Below are 14126 nucleotides of genomic sequence, written 5' to 3'. Positions count from 1 at the left end.
AGAGCACGCCGCATGAACGCACACCGATGCTTAACTCCCAATAAAGTGAAAAATGTTTCGGTTGGATTTTGATAAATATGCAAGTTCCAGTTGAATATTATTGATTACGCTACAATAAGGAGTTGATTTTACGGCAATGTTTTCGCGTGAAGGCGTTGCAGGTTACAAGCACTCCGAACATGGCAAAAAAAAAAAAAAGAACAACAACATGACTTCGTTGTTTTTTTTTTTGCGTGTTCTGTCATTGAGCATTATTCTGAATATCGCAAATAGTCAGAAAATTGAATCTCGGAAGTTAATAACGAGAGCAAAAACAACAAAGCCTAAATTTGGTAAAGAAAAGTTTGATACGGTTTTCTAATACAGCCAACGCTTACCCAGGCCGATATCTGGAAAGAATATTTATGGGCCTGGAGTCGAGAAGGTGAACGCAACACTGTGGTGTTGACTCGTGCGAGACTCGATCTCGTATACTGCTGTTTCCAAAGGATAAAGTTGTTAATTGACACTATCCTTGAATCACCGGCCAGAACTTCATCACGCCTCTGATTTTACATATTGGCTGTGCTCTGCAACTTGAAAATAACTGGGACTCCCACGCCGGAAGGTGCTCATTGCCTGTAATCGTGCCTGATGAGACCAGCCAGCTGTTCGCATCTTCTCCACTGATTAGGGTTAAATGACCCAGTCATCAACTATTCCTGTTGTGTTAATTTTAAAAAAATATCGTGTGGTCAAAATAAACCGAGTTCTGGTTCGCTGTTCTCTCTACCACGACATGCTTAATCGAACTTCTGCTCGTGTAAAGAAAGAAGCCAATAATCCGATGATCAAACCTCGACAGGGGCTTCCAATGCAACACATGTGGGCATGTGAAGTGTCCTTGATCTTCTATATTTCGCCAAGTATCGATGACACTAACCATTTACAATGATTGGCTAAAAACAAGAACAAAGCGTTCTAGTTGCTGTTCTGATTGATTGATTGATTGATTGATATGTGGGGTTTAACGTCCTGAAACCACCATATAATCATGAGAGACGCCGTAGTGGAGGGCTCCGGAAATTTCGACCACCTGGGGTTCCTTAACGTGCACTCAAATCTGAGCACACGGGCCTACAACATTTCCGCCTCCATCGGAAATGCAGTCGCCACAGCCGGGATTTGAACCCGCCACCTGCGGGTCGGCAGACGAGTACCTTAGCCACTAGACCACCACGGCGGGGCGCTGTTCTGTTCTGTATCGTGTCTTCAGAACCTAAAGAAAATGCGCAGCTGGGCAGCCTTTGTTTTTTTTTTCTCTTCTGTTTTCATTTTTCTTCCTCCTCTCTTTCCTTTATTTTTATCCTTTTGCGTTTTTTATCTCTTTTTATTTCTATTTATTTCTTCGTCTCTGTTCATCTACTTTCCTCTCTTTGTTGCTGTTTCTGTGTTTCTTTCTAGTTGTTGTCTTTCTCTCTCTCGTCCATATCACATTTGCTTCCTCTCTTTTCTTCTATTTTTATACGTGGTTTCGCCTATGTTGCGGCCAGTGCACTAGTTAGTTTTTGCTGCTGATAATAAATTATCATCATCAAGGCACCCGGACAAGAGGAAGAAAACTTCTCCTTGGCGCGAGCGCGTGCTAAATGTGCTGTAACACATTAAACGTTACGCCAAGCGAAGTCGGCTCCCCACTTAACCCCTCCCCCTTTGTGCTTAAAAGCTCCGTGCTTAAAAAGTACAAACGCGATTGTACCGTGCAACATGCAACAAAGCTAGGGGACCTTTAAGCTTCGCCTTCAAGAGTTAAACACGATAGCGATACCTTGTACTGAGTACGTACTTCAAACTCTTAGTGCATGAAATCTTTTCGAACCTGCTATGCGCCCACCATAGGAGAATGGGCGCAGTAACACGTGTGCCTTTGGTAGTCGTTGACCGGCTTCAAACCAAGAAGTCATTGTGATTGTCATGTTCTGACACCCGATGGCAGTGTGCGCTCGTACCTCGCAATATTATTGCGATATTTCTTGTTGCTCTGTGAAGCATGTATACGGGACGCGTGTGTTCGTAAATCATGGAAGTTACTTTCACTTTATTTCAAAGCTGAGGAAGTTATTTTCACTGTGTTCGGATGTTCGACGTTACAAGATGCGTATTTTAATAAACAACAGGACTGAGGGATAGCCCTCAGAAACGGCGATCTTTATAAGCAACTAAGGGCTGTCAAAAGGCCCACGAACGGGTGGCGGACCATGTTCTTCCGGCCCCAACGTGGGCGCGGCCCGCAACTATACGACTCTGTAGTTCCTTGAAACCCAAATAAGTTGGTTGACTGACCGACTTACTGACTGTAATACAACATTCGATTGCCGCGCAAACAACCCGGGTTTGATCTCTATTCGGACCGAAACAATGCGGGTTTGATTTCCACTCTCACTTAGAATTTGTTTTTATTATTTAATTTGCGTCGTTCTCAATTTTTTTGGTCACGCACAAGATGATAATTTTTCGCTTACTACCAACGACGCCGACACCGGCGTTTCAGCGAAACAAGGTTTTTAACACTATCACGTTAAAATGCCCCTAATGACTGCTCTTCAGTCATATAGCCAGACTGCAATTTAAGTGTATCCTTTTAAGTTCCAGTTATAACAGTCATAGTGTGGAGTGTGCACCTATAGACAATGTTACATTAGTCTTGAGGCCATACAGAAATCGAGGAGCAAGCATCGGCGAGAACTTCAATTGAAGTTAGTTCGCGCTTTAGCGGAATAAAGCTCCGTCGGAAAACTCTTCGAGTTGGAAATGCGACGTAGGCGGTAGCTCCTTTCATCGCAAGCGGCGGCTCAGGAAAGGCCCCATCTCAAAGACATTTTTTTTCCCCGGAAATCTGATTATAGAGCGACGGCCAGTCTCGCAAACGAAAGGTTTCCGAGCCGAGTTCTGTGCGGCTCGCGTTCGCAACCCTAATTACAGGGCGGCCATATCGAGAGAGGCTCTCGTCGCCGTCGCTTAACTTCGTAAATCACATTTGCTCGCGGACGCTCCGGACTTCGGTTTGTCAGGCCGCCTCTCGTCTCGTCTCTTGGGGGCACGACACGCTTGGCAATCCTAGCCAGCCGTGCACGCGAAAGGAAGCTAAGCTGCAGCTCTGGCAGTGGAGGCGGCGGGGTTCGGTCATCGCACTTTTGAAAACTCGTGAGCGTGCGACGCCACGTACACAAACATGCATGTCGCGCCTTCTCTTGGTTAGTGCAAAGTTGAGGTTACTGGCCCAGCTTTGACCGCTGTGTTTTGGAAAATATTGACCTAGCCTTTCGTAGGTGGGAAGTTGTTGCGCTTAATTTTTTTTCCTCTTCTTTGAGAAACGCTACACTCACGAGATCTATGTGAAATCAACGATTACGTTGTCTTTCGCGAGCTTCGTTAAGAAGTGTGGTGGGACGGTCTACAAAGACCATAACTATAATGAGGGGGAGGCTGATTAACAAATTATTCTTTACGTTCCTCATCTTCTGCGAGTGTTAAGGCCAGGACAGTGAATTAAGTGACATTCTTAACCTTGTGTATGGAAGTGGCCGAGTTCTTCGTTATAGATGAGTTTCGCAGTTCACAAATATTCCACCAACTTCCAAAGATATAAAGAATGAGGCGTCCCTCGCTCTCTTTTTCTCGAGGTTTGACAGGCTTTGCTTTCATTTCTCCTCGTCTGTTAGGCGACACACGCCGTGCAACCCCCCCCCCCCCACAGGTGTACATCGCAGTAGATAACGTGTGTTATCTGGCGCGCACATTGACAAGACCCTATACTGTCGAACAAAAGCTGAACTACACACGTACGAAGAAATCGCATGGACATCGCTCCTCTATCATATCGGTGGCACACCACGTCAGCGTGTGGGAACCTAATCCACCGCGGACGAAGAGGAAGAAGAAGAAGAAGAAGAAGAAAAAGAAAAGAAAAAGAAAGAAGGAAGGAAGGAAGGAAGAAGAAGAAGAAGAAGAAGAAGAAGAAGAAGAAGAAGAAGAAGAAGAAGAAGAAGAAGAAGAAGAAGAAGAAGAAGAAGAAGAAGAAGAAGAAGAAGAAGAAGAAGAAGAAGAAGAAGAAGAAGAAGAACCGCACGTTTCGCAGGGTGCATCTCCCGCGGAACCGGTCATTCGACGCTGCATATAACCGGACACCCCCTCTGCTTCATCCGAACGCCAACCTCCCTCCTGAACGACATTGGGAAGGCCGTGCAGCCGTCGGCGGCACTTGGCCAGAGACCACGTGGCTTGGAATGGGCGAATGCGTGTTTGCCCTGCGGCATTTCCAGTGGTGAAACAGATTGAAACAGATCACACTCAAACAGATTCCTTCTTTGTGGTGTTCCTTCTTTGTGGTGTCCTTTCTATTTCAGCGCAATTTTTACCTGAATAGAATGAACCAACTAGCCCCTCAAGACGTCCTGAACGGAGGGAACCACCCTAGAATTCCCCTTTTGATTCGAACCTCTGTTTGTTTTTTTCTGCGTTGAAATGAAGAGCCATGAAATAAGGGTCGGTGCGCAAGGACGCTGCTGTAGAGCATAGATCATCGCGTATCCATTAATGTACGGGGACACCAGCGCTGCCAACACTGCTTCGGTTTTATTGCGGATTCCACGTCGCGCTTCACTGTAAATGAACAATGCCGTGCAGAGAAATTTATTAGACAGCCCCGCTGAGTTTGTGAGTCACACAAAAAGCGTGCTGGAAGCCATTAATCCTTGACGATCGCTATATAAATGAGCTTCTTCCTAAACATTTTAAATCCGCTATCTGGATGTGATGCGCTAGAGTAGGGGCGTGGCTTATTATTTCTAATTCACTCCAGTTTGTCTTAAAGTGAGGCGTTCCTCAGCCGGTAACCGTGTTAACTCGCACACTACCAGCATTGTCGAAGTCTGGCTCACCATCGCTTTATGTGGTTTGGTGTAGGTTAAGTGATTGTCAGTGTTAGCTGCCGTGAGCTAGTCTGAGCTACCTATTCGCTGCTGTTTGTTATCGGTTGTTATAACAGTATATTTACCTTAATTCAACCCCAATCCAGTCGTTGACCTCTTTACCAAACTTTTTTTAGGGGCGCAGCTCCTTAAGGCGTGGGCTGTGCGTCCCCTGTATGTAGCTACCTCTCGTTTAGTTCTTGCAGTGTTCACTAGATGGCGGTACATGTAGCTGTTGATGAAAAGATGCAAGATGTTATGAACTAGACGGCGGTACTTGTAGTTAATGACGAAAGATGCGAGATGTTATAAAATAGGATTTATGTCTCATATGGCGCGTGTCATTGGTGGAAGGCAATCGTTCAATTTAGTCGGCGACGTACGCTAGGGGAAGCGTTGTAATAAAATCGAGTGGGCAAAATGTACGGAGAATTCATTGTTCACCAGGCCCCGCCGTGGTGGTCTAGTGGCTAAGGTACTCGGCTGCTGACCCGCAGGTCGCGGGTTCAAATCCCGGCTGCGGCGGCTGGATTTCCGATGGAGGTGGAAATGTTGTAGGCCCGTGTGCTCAGATTTGGGTGCGCGTTAAAGAACCTCACGTGTTCGAAATTTCCGGAGCCCTCCACTACGGCGTCTCTCATAATCATATGGTGGTTTTGGGACGTTAAACCCCACATAGCATCATTGTTTACCAGGTTTACCTTCGGAGCTTCACCCACTCATCATCATTCACTTCGTAGATATGGCGGCACTTTTTTCCTTCTCTGTCTGTGGCTGACTCAACGCCAGCATAAAGCTTTCGCTACACGGCATTAATGAGGCGAAGCTGATCTTGACAGCGCGCATGAGAAAGGATCCGCATATGCGGGGACACCTGGGTAAAGGCGCATTCTCGCTCACGAGGAGGCCGGATCGAGTTAATCCACGTCGGAATGCGCACCCGCGGCATTCTCCCTCCCGCCGAGCTTTTCGCCACGCGCCGGCATCCGCCAGCAGGATGCGGAGGGGCCGTGACCTCGCGTGTGACTGCTTGCCACGGGCACAGCAAAGGCGAAGATGTATAATAAGAAATAGTGGGGACAGAGCAATCGGGCCCGTTGGTCTGCTTGGTTGCCACTGCTTTCCCAGGCAGGGATAGTGTAGACCTACACCATGTTTGTAAACAGCGGTAGGCGCAATCACCGTACTGAGGAGCTTGTAACGATGTCGCGAACCACGAGCGTTGCCCAGCCCCAAAGTTCGTCACCACTATACAGCCACTGTACAGCTACTTTATGATAGCGTGACAACTAGCACTTCAGCTCCAAAGCTGCGTCGTGTCGGGAGGCTCTTCCGCGACGCGTTGTGCTCGGAGGCAGTCCTACAGCTGCTGTACCAGTTGTGACGTGATCATAGATGGTGGTGGCGAGCTTTGGGCTGGGTCATGAGCTGGGTCAAGCCTATGCACGCCGTGCCGTCGCTACAAGTACCTCAGTATGTCGACGGCGCCTATCGTTGTTTACGAACATGCCATAGGTCTATGACACTATGTCTGCGACGAGAGAGTCTATACAGAAGTTTTTAGGAGCACTCGAGGTTCTGTAAGCGGCAAACTGAAACATATTGATCTAGAGTGAAATATAACGACTTTCCTGTACTTTGGAAACCTTTTAATTGATACAAGATTTACAGTGTACGGTCAATCTACGAGTGAGCAATGATGCTCACTCGTAGTGTGAGCTAGTGTGAGCAGTGATGCTCACAATATTTGGTCCTTCTTGTTCGGGCCGGCCGCGCCTGTACTCAGCTCACTTCTATTTTAATATTTTCAGCCATTTATCCCATCCCCGAGCACATGCACGGTAGAGAACCAGACGTGCGTTTGGTTAAAACACTCGCCTTGCTTATCTCTTTTCTTTTCTCTCACACACACAGGCACGCTGTGTGGATAGGGCACCATATTATCAGTATACATGTTAAACTTACAAAAATTCTCAGTTTCACCTGAAAGTGATACATTGAAAGCAACATACGGCGTGCTTAGCGTTGCGCTTGATCTTCTTACGTGGCGATACAACAATTCGATGAAGCTATGTAACAAGTTGCACTAGGTGAGACAACTGCTGGTGTCAAAAGCGTGTGTCGATGCCGATTCGATCATGAACTCTGGAAGTAGCGTCACGGCCATCGGACTCTGGTGGCACTTCAAGTTTACTGTGCAATGCGTACTGTGGGAATCGTAACACCTGCAAGAAGGTCTTATTGCAATAATTTCAAGTGGCCCCGTCCTACGTCACCAGCTTATAGCGACGGCTTTTCTGGTAGTGAACGAAACAGGTCCCGACGCTTTGTTCCGTGGACTGAATGCGCCTTTCAACGGAGACGCCCTTGGCGCAGCCGTAATTCTTTCTTGGCTGTTTATAACATGCGCCCCCCCCCCCCCCCTCTTCCAAAATTTGCACTGCCGAGGCTATGACGTCACATTTTGTACTTGCGTGAAACAGCCCAGCAATGCGGTGATCCCTCTCTCCATTTATTTGTTTGGTTTTTTTATTTATTTATTCATCTCTTCAAATTACCTCAAAGGTCTCGCATGTGAAATTATATGAGGGGTGTGCGAACAAAAAGAAAAAAAGCTAGCCGGTCAGGTTAGGTAGGAAAGGTGTACACGCCGACGGCAATTGAGGATCCGGAAACAGTCGCCACGTTTCGCACAGCACCTGTCGCTATCACGGCGAAATAATCAGAACGGCACGAACACTGTTTTGCCGGAGGCGAAGCTTGGAACACCACCTAGGTCACGATGTTGAAAAACTCGAAGGACGGAAGTGCCTAGCGTGACTATTACGTGAACGCCTGCGTTTGTACGTTGAGCGTGGGGACGAGCAAATCATCTCTCCAGAGATGTGCGTCTGCACTGCAAGCAAAGCAAGCCAGCCGCTCAAACTCGCCGCCAGTTACGCAGCCACGAGCCTGGCCATATTAGACCGCGCGCGAACGCGCGAATAACTCTCGACTACGCCGTTCCGGAGTTCACCGCTCAAGTTCACCGCCACGCGTACCGCAGTTCTTCGTCGCACGACACGTGTGTCAGGCAGTCCTGACACCTGAATAGGCCATTACGTGGCCGAGCGGACTGCCGCCGCTGCCCCTGCAGGCGCGGCACGTCGTTTTCGGAGTCGATCGTGAACTGTGCGTGCGTACGTACGTGACGGCTTCTATGCCCAACTCGCGAGACGCTGACACGCGATTTCATAAGGCTTCGGACACGAAAATTGACCGAAACTGCTTCCGCAGCACCCGTTTGCCGAGTCTCTTCGTACATGTTACCGCAATATCTCGCCTGCAATGCGAGCCCCAGTGAAAAAAAATATTACTGTAGCGCGGTTTTATTTGGGCGATGTGACGAAATAAAGAGAGAGAAATAAAGAATGAATGAAATAATGAACGTACGTTCGCCAGTACAGCTTGCAGCGCCACTGTAGGGAAGCTCCCGAAGCTGATGTGTGTCTTTCGCTTACATTCCCGCTTCGAGCTTAAGCAGATTCACGTCTCACTTTGCTTTTCCCTCACAGTTCTTTTTTATCTCAGCATGCAGAAGCAGCCGTTAAGCAATGGTTCAGGAGCATTGCAAGTGACCTTATAGAAGATACGCGGACCTCTCAAGTCGCATGAAAGCAAGGAACCAACTTAAACTAGCCGCAGTCCGGAGCCTGACAATCTCGCGTTGCAGCACTCGAGACCTTACGGTACGCTCCGCGCTTTCTGTGCTCTTGGTGCTGTAACACTGGCTACTGGCAGGGACGTGCGTGAGCGTCCGATGCGACTCCAGAACCTGTGCGCGCAAAAAACAACACGCCAGCCTCCGCCAGGAAAGGCAGCACGCTTAGAGTGCGAGCTGGACGGGCTGTTTTCCTTCCAAACACCTGCGGTGTCTATAACATCCGCACATGCTACTGGCAAACGACGTCCCGGGAGTTCGCGGCGTGTGGCTTTTTTTTTTTTTTTTGCAGTGTTACAAAAGCGCACTGCTCCGCGCTTACCCTTTACACCGCGGTTCCCGCCGAGACTGGTATGTCGTGAACAATGCACGCCCTCAGTTTCGCGAATGTTCGCGAATGCGGTGAAGTAACGGCCCCCGTCGCGGTGAGTCCGGAAAATTGGCTCATTTTCTCGCGTAATTACGACGCCCCTTCCCCCTCGTGGTAGAGGCACTAGAGGGAGAAGACTCTAGGTTTCGCGTACGCGAGATACAGAGGCCCCGCAGAGCCAGCCACCGCTTCGCTGCAAAACTGCGCACCCTTTCCTTCGACTCCCGCTACAACACCCACGTCGTTGTCCCACCCCGACACCCCGCCCGACGTTGCTCGCCGAGGTTGAGAAGAGGGCACGGTACGCATTCTGGACGGTGATTAGGAAGCTTGACGCTCCAAGACTTCCCAAATACATTTCTTTCTTTCTTTCTTTCTTTCTTTCTTTCTTTCTTTCTTTCTTTCTTTCTTTCTTTCTTTCTTTCTATCTTTCTTTCTTTCTTTCTTTCTTTCTTTTTTTTTCTTTCTTTCTTTCTTTCTTTCTTTCTTCCTTTCTTTCTTTTCTTTCTTTCTTTCTTTCTTTCTTTTTTCTTTCCTTCTTTCTTTCTTTTTCTTCATTGTTCTCGTCATCACAGCAGGATGAGGACTGAATTCATCGGAACTTAAAGCCTTTAGTGGAAGCCCTCACAGCATGCTTGCTTCTTTGCTTAGGAATCTGGCTGCATCAACGCTTGCCAGGTTTCATCCCGGAATTGACCTATTCATTTGTACACTTTTCTATTTATGCCCTCTCTCTTTATTTGTAGTCTCTCTCTCTCTCTATTATATTCATGAATGGTTTGGTTTTACTTGTCACCTATTTATTTATTATCTTGCTCCTTGCTTCCTGTCAACACTTTGACGCCGTTCACGAACACGCATGGAAACTGCTGACGCGACACGCTTGCCTGTGTTAGCATCTTGTCTTCGGCAATGGGACGCGGCGAAACAAGCCGGACAAAGCAAGAGACGCGCGCGCATGTCTTTGGCCGTGCGCGGGACGGCGCCCCGTGGTGCCAGAAATCCCTTCTTGTCCTCCTCGTTCGCATGACACGGCAGTGCGAGCTGTCATCGTTGCCGGTGTAAGCTGTAGGTCGGGCTGGAATCCGAGACAGTTCACCTGCCTCCGGTCGTGCGGAGTGTGCCAGCAGCTCAAGCGAATAGCACGGGAGACCGGTAGTTCTAAAGAAGATGAAGAACTCGTCTTGGTAGTTGCGCTGTGCATCCCCACCTCGCCAAAATTTTTACGTTGCTAAACTTTGTTGAAGGTAGGTTGATAAGACAGATGCTTGGGCTAGTTGGTGATTGGAAATCAACATATTTGCACAGCGCAAGACTATGAATAGTTACGACGTAACTACTCGTAGTCTTGAGCTGTGCAAATATGTAGAAGGTAGGACTTTTCAAATGTGTTTTCAACACTTCAGAGTTTTTTCTGTTTTTTTTTGCAAAATCAAGGTAGACTTTAGAACACTAGAAGAAAATGTTGGCAAGGTCACGAAGCGCACCGAAGAGAACATGTGATAGTAGCATGACGTCCGCGACGTGGTTCCGGTTCCTTAACTCCAGCATGATTACTTGTCTAACGAGCGAACTGCTTTCACAATCGAAGCAGTCTTTTGAGGTCAGTTTATGGTTAGAAAGAAAAATACAAAGTTGTGAATGGATTATAATAAAATATAGAATCTAGGAATAGGAAGGTCTGGGAAGTGGTTTGCATTGTTTGTTTTTTTCGGAGGTGGTACATTTCTTGCATAAACAAGGAAATAATTTCGCGATTCTTATACATATACCAAGCACTTGCTTCCGCCGCGCTGTTGCATAAGCCGAATTCATGGGGGTTTTCTTTTCGTGAGAGACAGAAAAGAATTTCGTGCAAATATTATCTCAATTTTCTCCTCTTCCCTAGCGCGACCCGAAGTAGCAGTCATGACGTTAAAGACGAATCAACCTTGGAAAAACACCAAGCTGCGCTTGCTCATAAGTATTCATTTTCTTAAGTATTCATTTTCATAAGTATTCATCTTCATAAGTATTCATAAGTATTCAATCTGAGTTCGTCCTTGTGTCTGTGTTTGCATATCCTGTCTTTTAGAATGAAAACGAATGACAACGCCAGCGCGGAGCAGTCATCAAATCACCTATAGGTTTAGAACCGCACCGGCGACCTTGCAACTACAGGTCGTCCTTCCGGTCACAGTGAGCGTCGACACGCTGCTGCCGTGACAACGCCCGGTGATGCCAACAAAAAGTTCCCACGAGGGGGAAAAAACATAAAAAATGAAACGTTGCTTTCCCCGCATCACTCGGCGGTTGGCGCCCGAAGTCCAACCACCCGCCGAAGGCGGTCGCGGCTCAAAACGACTCCACCGCCTCTGCCACTTGGTTTTTCCCACGTGGTTTACAGTAGCGTGACACCCCCGCGTCCGCCCGAGTTGGGTCACGCAGGGCGTGCGATTCACCCGTAATTCCAGCACGCCTATTCATCGCGGCCGCCGCCTCTAATGCGACAGCGCCGTGTATCGCTGGCGCGAGCGAGTTTCGGTTTGTTGGCCTTCCCGTCTGTCGTGGTGTATATATATGTACGTGCACGTGAACGCTCCTTCGCGGTGAGCCGGGCGCGAAGGCCTCATCTGCGCAGCAACGAAACCGTGACGCCGAAGTGAAGAAGCCGGCGGCCGTCGAAAGGAGAAGCTGCAGAGCAGACCATTCGGTCTGCTTTGGTGGTCGCCGCCGCTCCTGTGTATGTATACAGGAGCATTTCTCAATATTGAAGTGCATGTCTGTAAGTTGCCTTTGATGTACACCAAGAAATACAAAAAGAAGATCTACGAAAAAGGACGAGGGTGTTTTGTATCGAACTACTGCTACGAAAACAGATCGCGAACTCCCTGTTCACAAGAACGAGTAAAGCGTTGACTGAACTATAGGTGATAGTTTTAAGTGATATGCGAGGTTGTCAGTGGCAAGAGGAAAAAACTTAATTTTATTAAACAACCAAGTGCTTTCTTGCTCATTTATGGCAATAAATTGAGCGGCCGTTCCTGGTGACCATTCGCACAGCGCATCGTTTCGGAGCTGCTTATTCGGACGCAAGCACACCAGGTTTTCTACACAGGCACAAGCTTCCTCATTTGATACCAAGTGAGCTTGTGAGGCACCGTCGACATACCTTTATCTTTATCACCAAAGGAAAGAAACCACGTCCTACTATGCGCCTACTGAATGTACTCACGCATGTGCGCGGGACTACACTGCGTATTAAAAATTGAAGCGCCTTCTATTGCATTTTTTTCCTAGCATTCTAGCACAACTGTTCCAATACTGTGCAGCAGTGCTTCGTATGGCTGCCAAATAGGGTACCCGCTCATGCCCAAAGTTTAACGCCCTTTTAACGAAGAGCGTTAGCACGCGCTGATGGTCATGAAAGGCAAAACGCGAATATCTCGAAGATATTAGTGTATGGCCCAGTGGCACATTGTTTAATTAAAGTTTAGCCCACCAAAGCACTTCTGACAAAGTCTCGCTCTATGAGAGCTAACAGTGACAGAAAAAGAGAAAGGGAGATTAGGTATGTGAAATGCATGCGAGGATAATCAGGAAAAATTTTTTCCAGTTTGCTACCCCGAACTGGAAAATGGGTAAGGGGACGGAAATGTAAAGAGCGAAAATAAAGAAGAAGGATTAGAAGAAAAAAAAAAAACAAAAGAAAGCGCGCGCACAGTCAAGCATGGATGTTTCGTAGTTCTTTGACGAAGTCGGTTCACCACAGAAACTCCACTAACGCCTTTGTCGCTTTCTCCTTGGAAGCTCAAACGTCCCGACACTTCAAAATTGATTGCTCGTAAAACTGCAGGTGGTCATCGAGGCGCGCTGACGTTGTTAAAAGGCCCATGCACTGCATGGTTCAAATTGAGCTTCGGACACGCGAAGCTATTGACCGCTGCTGTCTACATAGACGCATATTTGTCGCGCACATCCGCAGTCCAGGTATACTCCGTAGACAGGTCAACAAGAAACTAGGCGTACGCCCGACCAAGATGCAAAGAGGGTGCCGTTATAACAGCGACCTAGTGAAAGTCGCAAGACGGCGCACGAATGTGCCCCGAGCTATGCACGAACGTCCGGTTCACCGACGACCCAGTTCCGGCCGTTATTAATATCCGGCGCCCCGCGACATGCCTCTGCAGGCTTTCGTCCTGCGACGTTATTAGAGAGTTTTAGTACTGCGTACGCTGCGTACGTGGCGGCGTTGCGTACGTAAGGACGCCACGTTCTGCGTATTACGCATGCGCAGACCGCAACGCGCACGTATCGCGTTACGTACGCAGCCGCTACGTACGCACGCATGAGATGCGTGCGTGCGTACGTATGAGGGGATCACGCCGCTCTCGAACAAGTTCGCGACAGCGCGAGACTTCGTTTTGCAAAATGGCGGCATCGAGGGCAAGCACCGACCGGCTCTGTGGTGTGGCTTAAAATATGGTTATAATCTGGCTATAACACTTGGATTGCCTCACATTGGCTGCCAACAACACGTGCTTCTATTTATTTCTACCAGATGGCGCAACACGCTTCACGCTCGTTACTTACGCGGTTACTACGGCGTACTAAAAGCCGATTAGTGGCAAAAGACGCCACGTAACGCAAGGTAGTTGCGTGATGCGTACGTAGCACCATTCCGCAGTAATAAAACTCTCTATTGCCACCCTGCGTGCCCCACGTGCAGCGATGACCGAGAAAGTTACCGTGTTCAGTGCAAGCTTAGCGCGCAGTCTTGCGAGGCACGAGCTTAAGAGAAGCACTGAAGTTGCACTTGAAATATTTCGATAACTATCCTGGCGTTCACCGAAGCGTCAACGGCTGAAAAACAAAGTTGGGCCGACCTGCCTTTTTTTACACTAGAAAAACCGTGAACACTAACATTCGAGAACGAATCTAGTTTCTCCATTGAACCAAATACCCCCTGAATAATGATCAGCCAAGCCTGTTTAACAACTAATGTAAAACATTGCTTCCTGCATAAAATTGAGCATCATCCCATTCGACGTGCGGGCTAGATGCCTGAATTCTACTTTCTACCCCGTTGCACTGAAGACCCGTGTTCCCAAGCTTAGGAGGGATAATA

At 48.0% G+C, this 14126-nt stretch overlaps 1 protein-coding gene across 2 annotated transcripts in view; it reads right to left on the bottom strand.

Moving 5' to 3' along the window:
- Window positions 1-14126, bottom strand: part of LOC119174912 (uncharacterized) — a 205967-nt gene that overhangs the window by 8650 nt on the left and 183191 nt on the right. The window lies entirely within an intron of this gene.

Source organism: Rhipicephalus microplus, chromosome 5 (assembly GCF_043290135.1).
Source record: "Rhipicephalus microplus isolate Deutch F79 chromosome 5, USDA_Rmic, whole genome shotgun sequence".
Lineage (NCBI taxonomy): Eukaryota > Metazoa > Arthropoda > Arachnida > Ixodida > Ixodidae > Rhipicephalus > Rhipicephalus microplus.
Note: the sequence above shows the minus strand (reverse complement) of the source record. Positions and strands in the feature narration are given on the sequence as shown.